The sequence below is a fragment of the Zootermopsis nevadensis genome, unplaced genomic scaffold, assembly GCF_977971745.1.
Source record: "Zootermopsis nevadensis isolate Lab colony 2312 unplaced genomic scaffold, Znev_1.0 Znev_ptg000017l, whole genome shotgun sequence".
NCBI lineage: Eukaryota > Metazoa > Arthropoda > Insecta > Blattodea > Termopsidae > Zootermopsis > Zootermopsis nevadensis.
In genome coordinates, this window is record NW_028259149.1 from 7,920,840 (window position 1) to 7,935,519 (window position 14,680).

At 38.1% G+C, this 14,680-nt stretch overlaps 1 protein-coding gene and 3 long non-coding RNA genes across 6 annotated transcripts in view; 1 reads left to right on the top strand and 3 right to left on the bottom strand.

Annotated features, from left to right (window-relative positions):
* The window catches only part of LOC110834053 (uncharacterized), a 19,148-nt gene continuing 4,468 nt past the window's right edge, over positions 1 to 14,680 (top strand). The window contains exons 1-2 of one of the 3 annotated variants that reach the window (XM_022072836.2): positions 12,227 to 13,109; positions 13,223 to 13,295. The gene's annotated coding sequence lies outside the window, so the exon portion shown is untranslated. Of the gene's footprint in view, positions 624 to 12,226; positions 13,110 to 13,222; positions 13,296 to 14,680 lie in introns of those variants that run through there. The other 2 variants (XM_022072834.2, XM_022072835.2) reach the window with 2 other exon arrangements.
* Positions 1,036 to 2,921, bottom strand: LOC147873648 (uncharacterized). Its single transcript, XR_015535481.1, has 3 exons — positions 2,766 to 2,921; positions 2,104 to 2,357; positions 1,036 to 1,335 (listed from the first exon to the last, which is right to left on the bottom strand). It is a non-coding gene; the product is annotated as an uncharacterized LOC147873648 (long non-coding RNA).
* On the bottom strand, positions 5,842 to 7,536 carry LOC110834058 (uncharacterized). The gene is made up of 3 exons (XR_002544461.2): positions 7,382 to 7,536; positions 6,720 to 6,973; positions 5,842 to 5,951 (listed from the first exon to the last, which is right to left on the bottom strand). It is a non-coding gene; the product is annotated as an uncharacterized LOC110834058 (long non-coding RNA).
* LOC110834057 (uncharacterized) lies at positions 10,461 to 12,150 on the bottom strand. Its single transcript, XR_002544460.2, has 3 exons — positions 12,001 to 12,150; positions 11,339 to 11,592; positions 10,461 to 10,570 (listed from the first exon to the last, which is right to left on the bottom strand). It is a non-coding gene; the product is annotated as an uncharacterized LOC110834057 (long non-coding RNA).

A 14,680-nucleotide genomic window follows, 5' to 3' on the forward strand; every position in this document is an offset into this window, starting at 1 on the left:
TGTGTATATATATTTTTGGAACATTCTGTACGTGTTTTGCGTGTTTATAGCAGTTCTTATCTTGTATTATTGTGAGCAGTGAGCGTACTCAAAAGAGTATAATATCACTATGTTGTGTTTCAGTTTGTTTTATGGAGACAAATGGCGCAGTTTTTATTGATAGTTTTCCATAAAGCACGCTTGAAAGGAGCGTTTGGGGTTTTAAAAAGAAGGCCTGTTTAACAGATGTGGATGAAATATAAATGTTTTTGCTGCAGTCGTAAAGTTCGAAATAAAGAGTAATCTGAATTCCACCTTAGACGTTTAAAGTTCCGGTTATATGCATAGCAGTCATTAGAACAACTGATAAGCGCAGTGTTTGTGTGACCATAATTGTTTGTTTTTCTCGACAAGAAAATTTAATGATTTTTATTTTACGAAGGGGCCTAAACATTAAACCACAATGTTAGTGTATGCAGTGGTGTTTTTATGACTGGAAAACGCAAAGATTTTTAATGCCGTTTTATAATTTGTTACAAGGCCTGTGTTTAATTTCTAAACTGTGTGCATATACAGAATAGGCCTATAACCAAAGTAAGATGATGGGTCTTCGATGACAGTCCTCAGAGGAATTACCGTACTGGGTGAGTAGAGTAACTTATATTCGTTTGTATGAAATGTATTATATAGTATTGTGTGTTCATTTTTCCTTACCTCTTTACACATGCAGCCTCATTAATTATTTATAGATTCAGTTTTGAGTGTATTAAAAATTAGTTTCACGTTTATTTGAATTGACAAAACTTGAAATAAGGGGAACTGGAAATCGTATCCATGTATAACTACGTTGTTAAATTATCTTATCCTGGTGTTTGAAGGTTGTGTCATCGTAATTATGTTGTATGAATATTTCATTCGGGTGCTAAGAGAGTCATTTAGGGAGAGAGAAAACTGTACGGACTGTATATGAAGTTTGACATTTAGGAGTTGGGTGAGAAGAAAAAATTAAAGGGAGAGATGTTTTCCAATGGAGTACACGTTTTACAAATATGCCCGTTGCTGTTTTGCATGCTTCATTTGCCTTGATGTTTATTTACTGCAAATACTAATATGTTGTTTAATATGCAGTTCTTAATAAGATGTACCTAAGTTTTACAGAATGATTTTTGTACTATGAGTCATGTTTATGAAAACGGTTAGGTTAGTTGAGTAATTGGAAATTACAGCGTCATGATGAATGAAACAGTTTGTTCATCATTGTGTACTATTTATTTATTTTTATGGTAATTTACACAGAATGTGTTGCAACAAACAGTTCTTGCTGTTTCTGAAGCTCTCAAGCTTTGCTCGATGAATCTGCAATGCAAACAATTTAAGAATCAGTTTTATTCGCCTGTACGTGTTTCATTTTGAGCCGTCACTGTGATATTTGAATACATTTGTAGTTTATACTTCCGATAAACGTGTTTAGATATATTACATGCTGATAATATCGTACATAGAATTTTAAAGTCTTGTCTGTATTGTACAGAACGTGTCATAACTTATGCACCAAGGCTCTGGCTTATCAGCGCTGAGACCTGAGATCTGTTCCAGGTAATTTGAGGTGATATTTATAGTTGAATTTTCGCTGGAGCGGCTTTATTTTCCTGTTTTTTTCTTCAGCTTTTCCCTGCTAATTATCGTCGCACTACTACTCTATATATCATCACACCATATGTTCGCAAACCCTGTTCAAATACCACATCATCATAACCTCAGTGTTAAGTTGGGGCTTAATACCTGAAGTGTGTCGAAGGAAAGGAACACGCACAATTCATTTATTGTCATTCAAATCGGAAAATACTGAGTTACATCATATTCATGACCGGGACAGACAAATGCAGCAAGTGAATTTTCTCTAAGAAACACTAAAAGGCTTGTGCAGTCTGTTATAATTTTTCCGATGTTTCAAAGATCCTTGCTGCCTCCATTATCGCCCTGATGATGGAGGCAGTAAGGACCTATGAAACATTGCTAAACGTCTGCCAGACTACACGGCGCTACAAACCAGAAGACGGGCATTTTCACCAAAACGTCTTCATGACAATTCAGACGAGTCAGTTGAAGTACCTGAAGTCTTACCTTGTAAAAGAGAATATGTTAGGATCCATTGTAACAGTATGTTCCTCCACACCCGTTGCGGCAGCATAATTCACCGGATTTACATCCGTCGTCAGATGAACACAGAATAGCGCAAATACCAACCTCCCCAGGTTTAATTGGAGGACACTCTGCTGAGACACGCATCAAGATGACGCACATCACGAGGAGTGCGATGCAGGCCACTGAATGCAAACGAGCCGCCATTTCTGCTCTGATCAGTCGGTTCTATGAAGCTGGAAACACATTACATGTGTGAGTCTCTCTCTTTATATGTATATGAGTGTGTATAAACAAATCATTACAAGACGAGATTTCCTGTTTTCACGGCAGGAAGTATGAAGATTGACTTTCGGGATGTTGCGCCGTGTAGTGGCAAAAATTCCCATAACGGTTTTGAGGTTTTCTCTGTAATGAAAAATGTGACCTTCTGGGTTAAGCCCATGGTTGATTTGAGTTTCATTTACAATTTGATTGTTTATCAGTATGAAAAAGAATGAAATAGTTCCAACAAGGCCTAAACCAATTTTAGAAGAAATTTGTTTCGTAGTCTCCAAGGTGAAGAATGTGGACAGGTAGATAGATTGATACGCAGTTATTAAACAGTCGAATAATACTTAAAGAAATCAGAAAATGCTGCTTACCTGAATGATGTCTGAAGCCACAATAGAACCTTTTGAAACGAACCTTTTATATTTCTTGTAAAAGTTTTCTTCTTCTTCTTTTTTAAATGTTTTGCTTTATCAGTTTGTTGGTCACTACTTATCTCTTCTACACTTCACGCTGCCCTGGCTTATCGCCATTCTAACGCTTAGTGTATGGCAAAGAGTTTTCTCCATCGGGTTGCTGGTATTTCCACAAATTTAATTCGCTGCCTGTGGAGGAGACTTGGTCTTAGGGGAAAGCTTTGCCCGTCTGTTGCAAATTTCGTTGAGACGGTCAATTGAAACTACTCCTGGATTCCAAAGAAAACGCATATATTTATATTTCTTTCTGTTACTACGAAATTGTGTCAGACGCCGATTAGACCTTTCGTGAGACGATAATACAAACTAGTCATTTGTTTTAAAATTAACCTACAAGGAAAGTCAACACATTACCTAACATATGCATGTATGCAACCTGTTTACTTGTACTGAAGATAATTTTTCCACATTAATGTTAGGCGAGATACTCCCAAGGTGTATTAACGTCGGTTAATACTTGATCGGCACTTAATAAAAAGAACATTTCAAGATTCGAGACATTTTATACCACAGCTATAGGCGCTCCTTTCATCATTAGCGTCTGTGACGCAAGGGTCCAACACAGATACATGCAAACTATAGTAGTCACCCATAGCAATGTCACCCATGTGTGACAAACACATTGCAGTTGTTACGTGCGAAGCTTTTCGATTGTAACTCTTCCATTACACGAATTAAAAGGTGAGTTCTTTGTATTCTAGGCTCTAATAATCATTTTTGAAGAACCTAGTTAATCTTCGGGTAAATTTACATAAAATTTTGCACCTTCCTGTGAAAACAGAATGTAATTCCAGGCTAAGAAGAAGTGTGCAGACATATAAACGCCGAATCGTATTTACAGTAGGAGACGGAGAGAGGAATAGTGAGGTAATTCCTTATTAAAGTTGTCTTTGTTTTCTTGCATGTAGCCGATTCTTAGTAAGTTACATAAGGCTCAAAGTATTCTAGTGAGAAACTGATATTCACATTCCAGTTTTTGCAGGCAATATGTTTTGGTTGAAAATGTTGCCAATTTCTTTGTTTCCGTTTGAACAGATTTTCTTATTTCATTGGGTCTAAATGTGCGTTTACTGCAATGCTTACGAAAAGAGAACACTAAACGTTCTGCTTGTCAACCCTGCATCATTCGTAGATATTACGTTGTGTACGCGAACGCAAGACTCAACCACGTGGCTGAAAACAGCAACGAATGTTTTGTTATATCAGTTCATTGGTCGCTACTAGGGTTCGGATGTTCATGACATGTCATATTTTTATTGGGGCTTCTATTTTGATTCCAAACTGAAATTAAACGCTAACTTGGTTATTCTAATCACAATTATGCTGTTTTTATTTTGCATATAGATGTATATTTAGGTCATTTTTAAGCTTTTGGTCAAATTTGTAGTTAAATGCATAATTTGGTTATATTTTGAGGATAAACTTCATGTTTTGGTTAAAATTTTTGGTATAAAATTCTTGCGTGTAAATACATTTATCAGACATTTACAGTAAATCCTTCAGTTAGTTAAGATGCCAAAAGTGAAGAGTTCTGAAAGTGCGAAGTAAACAGGTTTCGTTATAAAGCCTGTGTTTAATTTCTAAACTGTGTGAGTGGCATGTACAAAGTAGGCCTATGACAGTCCTCAGAGGAATTACCGTACTTGGTGAGTAGAGTAACTTATATTCGTTTGTATGACATGTATTATAGTATTGTGTGTTCATTTTTCCTTATCTCTTTACACATGCAGCCTCATTAATTATTTATAAATTAAGTTTTGAGTGTATTAAAAATTAGTTTCACTTTTCTTTGAATTGACAAAACTTGAAATAAGGGGAACTGGAAATCGTATCCATATATAACGACGTTGTTAAATTATTTTATCCTTTGTAGTTACTGGTGTTTGAAGGTTGTGTCATCGTAATTATGTTGTATGAATATTTTATTCGGGTGCTAAGAGAGTCGTTTAGGGAGAGAAAAAACTGTACGGACTGTACGAGGTGCGATCGGAAAGTTTCTGCCTGAATCTCTTCTATCGTCTCAGATCTCCTTCCCTTTAGCTGAATTTTCATCTTTGGGAAGAGGAAGAAGTCACACGGCGAATAAGGAGGGTGCGGGATGACGGCCATGGTGTTTGAGGCCAAAAACTGCCGAACTTTGATGTCGGTGTGCGCTGGCGCGTTGTCATGATGCGTCGCATGTGGAGTTCTTCTTTTAGAATCAGCTGACAGGTCCCATAGCCTATCCCAACAATGTCGCACAAGTCGTTGATGGTACGACGTCGATCTTCGTGAATGGCCTGCCGAATCTTCGTAACATTTTCGGGCGTTGTGCTCGAAGACGGTCGTCCAGAACGCTCGTCATCATCGACAGAGGTTCGGCCATTTTTAAAACGTGAATGCCACACAAAAGTTTGTGCACGACCCATTGCGGACTCCCCAAATACGTGCTTTAGCATTTCATAGGTTTCCGTAGCCGTTTTGGCGAGTCTTTGGCAAAATTTGATGCACACGCCATTCCGAAATCGCAGGAGGGTCGGTGTAATGCACTACCAAAACGCCCGTAACTAAGAACGAAATGCTAATTCGATGATGCCGGCTGGCACACTGATTCACTATGAATGTAGGCCGCACCCCCTAAAGGCAGAAGCTCGTACTACATCCGGTTCGCCCGCTATTGACACAGTCTTGAAACTTTCCTATCGCACCTCGTATATGAAGTTTGACATTTAGGAGTTGAGTGAGAAGAAAAAATTAAAGGGAGAGATGTTTTACAATGGAGTACACGTTTTACAAATATGCCCGTTGCTGTTTTGCATGCTTCATTTGCCTTGATGTTTATTTACTGCAAATACTAATATGTTGTTTAATATGCAGTTCTTAATAAGATGTACCTAAGTTTTACAGAATGATTTTTGTACTATGAGTCATGTTTATGAAAACGGTTAGGTTAGTTGAGTAATTGGAAATTACAGCGTCATGATGAATGAAACAGTTTGTTCATCATTGTGTACTATTTATTTATTTTTATGGTAATTCACACAGAATGTGTTGCAACAAACAGTTCTTGCTGTTTCTGAAGCTCTCAAGCTTTGCTCGATGAATCTGCAATGCAAACAATTTAAGAATCAGTTTTATTCGCCTGTACGTGTTTCATTTTGAGCCGTCACTGTGATATTTGAATACATTTGTAGTTTATACTTCCGATAAACGTGTTTAGATATATTACATGCTGATAATATCGTACATAGAATTTTAAAGTCTTGTCTGTATTGTACAGAACGTGTCATAACTTATGCACCAAGGCTCTGGCTTATCAGCGCTGAGACCTGAGATCTGTTCCAGGTAATTTGAGGTGATATTTATAGTTGAATTTTCGCTGGAGCGGCTTTATTTTCCTGTTTTTTTCTTCAGCTTTTCCCTGCTAATTATCGTCGCACTACTACTCTATATATCATCACACCATATGTTCGCAAACCCTGTTCAAATACCACATCATCATAACCTCAGTGTTAAGTTGGGGCTTAATACCTGAAGTGTGTCGAAGGAAAGGAACACGCACAATTCATTTATTGTCATTCAAATCGGAAAATACTGAGTTACATCATATTCATGACCGGGACAGACAAATGCAGCAAGTGAATTTTCTCTAAGAAACACTAAAAGGCTTGTGCAGTCTGTTATAATTTTTCCGATGTTTCAAAGATCCTTGCTGCCTCCATTATCGCCCTGATGATGGAGGCAGTAAGGACCTATGAAACATTGCTAAACGTCTGCCAGACTACACGGCGCTACAAACCAGAAGACGGGCATTTTCACCAAAACGTCTTCATGACAATTCAGACGAGTCAGTTGAAGTACCTGAAGTCTTACCTTGTAAAAGAGAATATGTTAGGATCCATTGTAACAGTATGTTCCTCCACACCCGTTGCGGCAGCATAATTCACCGGATTTACATCCGTCGTCAGATGAACACAGAATAGCGCAAATACCAACCTCCCCAGGTTTAATTGGAGGACACTCTGCTGAGACACGCATCAAGATGACGCACATCACGAGGAGTGCGATGCAGGCCACTGAATGCAAACGAGCCGCCATTTCTGCTCTGATCAGTCGGTTCTATGAAGCTGGAAACACATTACATGTGTGAGTCTCTCTCTTTATATGTATATGAGTGTGTATAAACAAATCATTACAAGACGAGATTTCCTGTTTTCACGGCAGGAAGTATGAAGATTGACTTTCGGGATGTTGCGCCGTGTAGTGGCAAAAATTCCCATAACGGTTTTGAGGTTTTCTCTGTAATGAAAAATGTGACCTTCTGGGTTAAGCCCATGGTTGATTTGAGTTTCATTTACAATTTGATTGTTTATCAGTATGAAAAAGAATGAAATAGTTCCAACAAGGCCTAAACCAATTTTAGAAGAAATTTGTTTCGTAGTCTCCAAGGTGAAGAATGTGGACAGGTAGATAGATTGATACGCAGTTATTAAACAGTCGAATAATACTTAAAGAAATCAGAAAATGCTGCTTACCTGAATGATGTCTGAAGCCACAATAGAACCTTTTGAAACGAACCTTTTATATTTCTTGTAAAAGTTTTCTTCTTCTTCTTTTTTAAATGTTTTGCTTTATCAGTTTGTTGGTCACTACTTATCTCTTCTACACTTCACGCTGCCCTGGCTTATCGCCATTCTAACGCTTAGTGTATGGCAAAGAGTTTTCTCCATCGGGTTGCTGGTATTTCCACAAATTTAATTCGCTGCCTGTGGAGGAGACTTGGTCTTAGGGGAAAGCTTTGCCCGTCTGTTGCAAATTTCGTTGAGACGGTCAATTGAAACTACTCCTGGATTCCAAAGAAAACGCATATGTTTATATTTCTTTCTGTTACTACGAAATTGTGTCAGACGCCGATTAGACCTTTCGTGAGACGATAATACAAACTAGTCATTTGTTTTAAAATTAACCTACAAGGAAAGTCAACACATTACCTAACATATGCATGTATGCAACCTGTTTACTTGTACTGAAGATAATTTTTCCACATTAATGTTAGGCGAGATACTCCCAAGGTGTATTAACGTCGGTTAATACTTGATCGGCACTTAATAAAAAGAACATTTCAAGATTCGAGACATTTTATACCACAGCTATAGGCGCTCCTTTCATCATTAGCGTCTGTGACGCAAGGGTCCAACACAGATACATGCAAACTATAGTAGTCACCCATAGCAATGTCACCCATGTGTGACAAACACATTGCAGTTGTTACGTGCGAAGCTTTTCGATTGTAACTCTTCCATTACACGAATTAAAAGGTGAGTTCTTTGTATTCTAGGCTCTAATAATCATTTTTGAAGAACCTAGTTAATCTTCGGGTAAATTTACATAAAATTTTGCACCTTCCTGTGAAAACAGAATGTAATTCCAGGCTAAGAAGAAGTGTGCAGACATATAAACGCCGAATCGTATTTACAGTAGGAGACGGAGAGAGGAATAGTGAGGTAATTCCTTATTAAAGTTGTCTTTGTTTTCTTGCATGTAGCCGATTCTTAGTAAGTTACATAAGGCTCAAAGTATTCTAGTGAGAAACTGATATTCACATTCCAGTTTTTGCAGGCAATATGTTTTGGTTGAAAATGTTGCCAATTTCTTTGTTTCCGTTTGAACAGATTTTCTTATTTCATTGGGTCTAAATGTGCGTTTACTTCAATGCTTACGAAAAAGAAAGAACACTAAACGTTCTGCTTGTCAACCCTGCATCATTCGTAGATATTACGTTGTGTACGCGAACGCAAGACTCAACCACGTGGCTGAAAACAGCAACGAATGTTTTGTTATATCAGTTCATTGGTCGCTACTAGGGTTCGGATGTTCATGACATGTCATATTTTTATTGGGGCTTCTATTTTGATTCCAAACTGAAATTAAACGCTAACTTGGTTATTCTAATCACAATTATGCTGTTTTTATTTTGCATATAGATGTATATTTAGGTCATTTTTAAGCTTTTGGTCAAATTTGTAGTTAAATGCATAATTTGGTTATATTTTGAGGATAAACTTCATGTTTTGGTTAAAATTTTTGGTATAAAATTCTTGCGTGTAAATACATTTATCAGACATTTACAGTAAATCCTTCAGTTAGTTAAGATGCCAAAAGTGAAGAGTTCTGAAAGTGCGAAGTAAACAGGTTTCGTTATAAAGCCTGTGTTTAATTTCTAAACTGTGTGAGTGGCATGTACAAAGTAGGCCTATGACAGTCCTCAGAGGAATTACCGTACTTGGTGAGTAGAGTAACTTATATTCGTTTGTATGACATGTATTATAGTATTGTGTGTTCATTTTTCCTTATCTCTTTACACATGCAGCCTCATTAATTATTTATAAATTAAGTTTTGAGTGTATTAAAAATTAGTTTCACTTTTCTTTGAATTGACAAAACTTGAAATAAGGGGAACTGGAAATCGTATCCATATATAACGACGTTGTTAAATTATTTTATCCTTTGTAGTTACTGGTGTTTGAAGGTTGTGTCATCGTAATTATGTTGTATGAATATTTTATTCGGGTGCTAAGAGAGTCGTTTAGGGAGAGAAAAAACTGTACGGACTGTACGAGGTGCGATCGGAAAGTTTCTGCCTGAATCTCTTCTATCGTCTCAGATCTCCTTCCCTTTAGCTGAATTTTCATCTTTGGGAAGAGGAAGAAGTCACACGGCGAATAAGGAGGGTGCGGGATGACGGCCATGGTGTTTGAGGCCAAAAACTGCCGAACTTTGATGTCGGTGTGCGCTGGCGCGTTGTCATGATGCGTCGCATGTGGAGTTCTTCTTTTAGAATCAGCTGACAGGTCCCATAGCCTATCCCAACAATGTCGCACAAGTCGTTGATGGTACGACGTCGATCTTCGTGAATGGCCTGCCGAATCTTCGTAACATTTTCGGGCGTTGTGCTCGAAGATGTTCGTCCAGAACGCTCGTCATCATCGACAGAGGTTCGGCCATTTTTAAAACGTGAATGCCACACAAAAGTTTGTGCACGACCCATTGCGGACTCCCCAAATACGTGCTTTAGCATTTCATAGGTTTCCGTAGCCGTTTTGGCGAGTCTTTGGCAAAATTTGATGCACACGCCATTCCGAAATCGCAGGAGGGTCGGTGTAATGCACTACCAAAACGCCCGTAACTAAGAACGAAATGCTAATTCGATGATGCCGGCTGGCACACTGATTCACTATGAATGTAGGCCGCACCCCCTAAAGGCAGAAGCTCGTACTACATCCGGTTCGCCCGCTATTGACACAGTCTTGAAACTTTCCTATCGCACCTCGTATATGAAGTTTGACATTTAGGAGTTGAGTGAGAAGAAAAAATTAAAGGGAGAGATGTTTTACAATGGAGTACACGTTTTACAAATATGCCCGTTGCTGTTTTGCATGCTTCATTTGCCTTGATGTTTATTTACTGCAAATACTAATATGTTGTTTAATATGCAGTTCTTAATAAGATGTACCTAAGTTTTACAGAATGATTTTTGTACTATGAGTCATGTTTATGAAAACGGTTAGGTTAGTTGAGTAATTGGAAATTACAGCGTCATGATGAATGAAACAGTTTGTTCATCATTGTGTACTATTTATTTATTTTTATGGTAATTCACACAGAATGTGTTGCAACAAACAGTTCTTGCTGTTTCTGAAGCTCTCAAGCTTTGCTCGATGAATCTGCAATGCAAACAATTTAAGAATCAGTTTTATTCGCCTGTACGTGTTTCATTTTGAGCCGTCACTGTGATATTTGAATACATTTGTAGTTTATACTTCCGATAAACGTGTTTAGATATATTACATGCTGATAATATCGTACATAGAATTTTAAAGTCTTGTCTGTATTGTACAGAACGTGTCATAACTTATGCACCAAGGCTCTGGCTTATCAGCGCTGAGACCTGAGATCTGTTCCAGGTAATTTGAGGTGATATTTATAGTTGAATTTTCGCTGGAGCGGCTTTATTTTCCTGTTTTTTTCTTCAGCTTTTCCCTGCTAATTATCGTCGCACTACTACTCTATATATCATCACACCATATGTTCGCAAACCCTGTTCAAATACCACATCATCATAACCTCAGTGTTAAGTTGGGGCTTAATACCTGAAGTGTGTCGAAGGAAAGGAACACGCACAATTCATTTATTGTCATTCAAATCGGAAAATACTGAGTTACATCATATTCATGACCGGGACAGACAAATGCAGCAAGTGAATTTTCTCTAAGAAACACTAAAAGGCTTGTGCAGTCTGTTATAATTTTTCCGATGTTTCAAAGATCCTTGCTGCCTCCATTATCGCCCTGATGATGGAGGCAGTAAGGACCTATGAAACATTGCTAAACGTCTGCCAGACTACACGGCGCTACAAACCAGAAGACGGGCATTTTCACCAAAACGTCTTCATGACAATTCAGACGAGTCAGTTGAAGTACCTGAAGTCTTACCTTGTAAAAGAGAATATGTTAGGATCCATTGTAACAGTATGTTCCTCCACACCCGTTGCGGCAGCATAATTCACCGGATTTACATCCGTCGTCAGATGAACACAGAATAGCGCAAATACCAACCTCCCCAGGTTTAATTGGAGGACACTCTGCTGAGACACGCATCAAGATGACGCACATCACGAGGAGTGCGATGCAGGCCACTGAATGCAAACGAGCCGCCATTTCTGCTCTGATCAGTCGGTTCTATGAAGCTGGAAACACATTACATGTGTGAGTCTCTCTCTTTATATGTATATGAGTGTGTATAAACAAATCATTACAAGACGAGATTTCCTGTTTTCACGGCAGGAAGTATGAAGATTGACTTTCGGGATGTTGCGCCGTGTAGTGGCAAAAATTCCCATAACGGTTTTGAGGTTTTCTCTGTAATGAAAAATGTGACCTTCTGGGTTAAGCCCATGGTTGATTTGAGTTTCATTTACAATTTGATTGTTTATCAGTATGAAAAAGAATGAAATAGTTCCAACAAGGCCTAAACCAATTTTAGAAGAAATTTGTTTCGTAGTCTCCAAGGTGAAGAATGTGGACAGGTAGATAGATTGATACGCAGTTATTAAACAGTCGAATAATACTTAAAGAAATCAGAAAATGCTGCTTACCTGAATGATGTCTGAAGCCACAATAGAACCTTTTGAAACGAACCTTTTATATTTCTTGTAAAAGTTTTCTTCTTCTTCTTTTTTAAATGTTTTGCTTTATCAGTTTGTTGGTCACTACTTATCTTTTCTATAGTTCACGCTGTCCTGGTTTTTCGCCATTCTAAAGGCCGCCATTCACGATCGCTCCAGATGGATGACATCCGAATGGATGACGTCCAAACGGATGTCGTCCAAAGAGGTACTACATTCACGGTCGCGTCACGCCAGTCGCGGTTTGTTGTCCCTCTGTGAAGTGCGTGGTGTTTGCGATGGACGAAGAATTGGTACTAGCTACGGCAGTATGCCTGTATATTAAAAGAAAAAAACCAAAACGAAAGTGGTCAAAGCAATGGCTCTTAAATAGAAGCAATTTAAGTCCTTATGCTCCTTTCTGAAGCAACTTCTAAGGGAATTTTCTTTGTTGGCGGTAGGCAAAGAGTTTTCTCCATCGGGTTGCTGGTATTTCCACAAATTTTTGTACATGACAAGTTAATTCGCTGCCTGCGGAGGATACTTGGTCTTAGGGGAAAGCTTTGCCCGTCTGTTGCAAATTTCGTTGAGACGGTCAATTGAAACTACTCCTGGATTCCAAAGAAAACGCATATATTTATATTTCTTTCTGTTACTACGAAATTGTGTCAGACGCCGATTAGACCTTTCGTGAGACGATAATACAAACTAGTCATTTGTTTTAAAATTAACCTACAAGGAAAGTCAACACATTACCTAACATATGCATGTATGGAACCTGTTTACTTGTACTGAAGATAATTTTTCCACATTAATGTTAGGCGAGATACTCCCAAGGTGTATTTACGTCGGTTAATACCTGATCGGCACTTAATAAAAAGAACATTTCAAGATTCGGGACATTTTATACCACAGCTACAGGCGACTACAACTATCGATTTCCCCGTTCATCATTAGCGTCTGTGACGCAAGGGTCCAACACAGATACACGCAAAGTATAGTAGTCACCCATAGCAACGTCACCCATGTGTGACAAACACATTGCAGTTATTACGTGCGAAGCTTTTCGATTGTAACTCTTCCATTACACGAATTAGAAGGTGAGTTGTTTGTATTCTAGGCTCTAATAATCATTTTTGAAGAACCTAGTTACGGTACGGGTAAATTTACCTAAAAATGTGCACATTCCTGTGAAAACAGAATGTAATTCCAGGCTAAGAAGAAGTGTGCAGACATATAAACGCCGAATCGTATTTACAGTAGGAGACGGAGAGAGGAATAGTGAGGTAATTCCTTATTAAAGTTGTCTTTGTTTTCTTGCATGTAGCCGATTCTTAGTAAGTTACATAAGGCTCAAAGTATTCTAGTGAGAAACTGATATTCACATTCCAGTTTTTGCAGGCAATATGTTTTGGTTGAAAATGTTGCCAATTTCTTTGTTTCCGTTTGAACAGATTTTCTTATTTCATTGGGTCTAAATGTGCGTTTACTGCAATGCTTACGAAAAGAGAACACTAAACGTTCTGCTTGTCAACCCTGCATCATTCGTAAACGCAAGGCTCTACCACCTGGCTGATAACACCAACGAATAAACAACAAATGGCAATGTACGATGAAGGTTATGAATGACATAAAAAGTGACTTTTTAATACTTAAATCTACTGGACTGGAATGGAGTGGCAAATGAATATGGATTTTAGATAAGTGCTGTTCTACTGTTTTGTGTGCCATCACTATCAGTGTAGTTACGTTCATTGATTTTTCTTCCATCTTAAATTAAAATATTACACCCGTCCCCTGGCTGGCGAATGTAAATTACGGTAATTTAAATGAGCAAGTTTAACTAGGATCAGAAATAAAAGAAGATGAGGTTGGAAGTGTGTTACTGCGTAAATCAGTTTTAATATCCTTTCAAGTCGTAACAGATGCAATCCAGTTTATTTGCCGTGGTTAATTAGATGTCCATATACACTAAAACACTAAATATATCAGGAAAAGCTCTTATCTCTACTACTGATGCTACAACAGCAAATAATCATAACAACACAGTAGAACTGCTTCTAACTTTATGGTTCAAGGTGGACAAGTTTGGAGAAAGTTCGGTTTCGTTTGATAAAGTGCACAGGGTAATTCAGACTGAAAAAACTCGTTATCCACCACAGCATTCGAGGTAACATGTTTCCTAACCGATCGGGGTTAGTACTTATGCTTCGTGTTTTTGAAGTCTGAGTCCGCGTTTCGACCTAGGGACCGACTAATTTAATGGATTTTTTTTCATAGATTTTCTCAGTATTTCGAGGCATATGCCAGGTAATACCTTAAATTATACCACGACCACTTCCTTCCACACTCTAAATTCACCATTCGCTGAACATCTTACATTCAACGACATATACGTAACTAAGCATTTTAAGGTGTTTCTATAGAAACCGACAATAAATACATAAAATAGCATACCTTCTTCACGTTTGTAAATCTGTAAGAGGCAATTATTTGCTGTTAAAACGTCGTGGAGGCACGACCATTGATGTTTGAGGGGAGACCAGTTGACAGGATAAGGCAACATAGACTACACATAATCCTATGATTTTACGAGATCCGACCCAGTAAAGTTTTATTGTAATAACTACTTCCATAGAGTCCTCCTTGAGAAGATAGTCAGTCAGGTAGT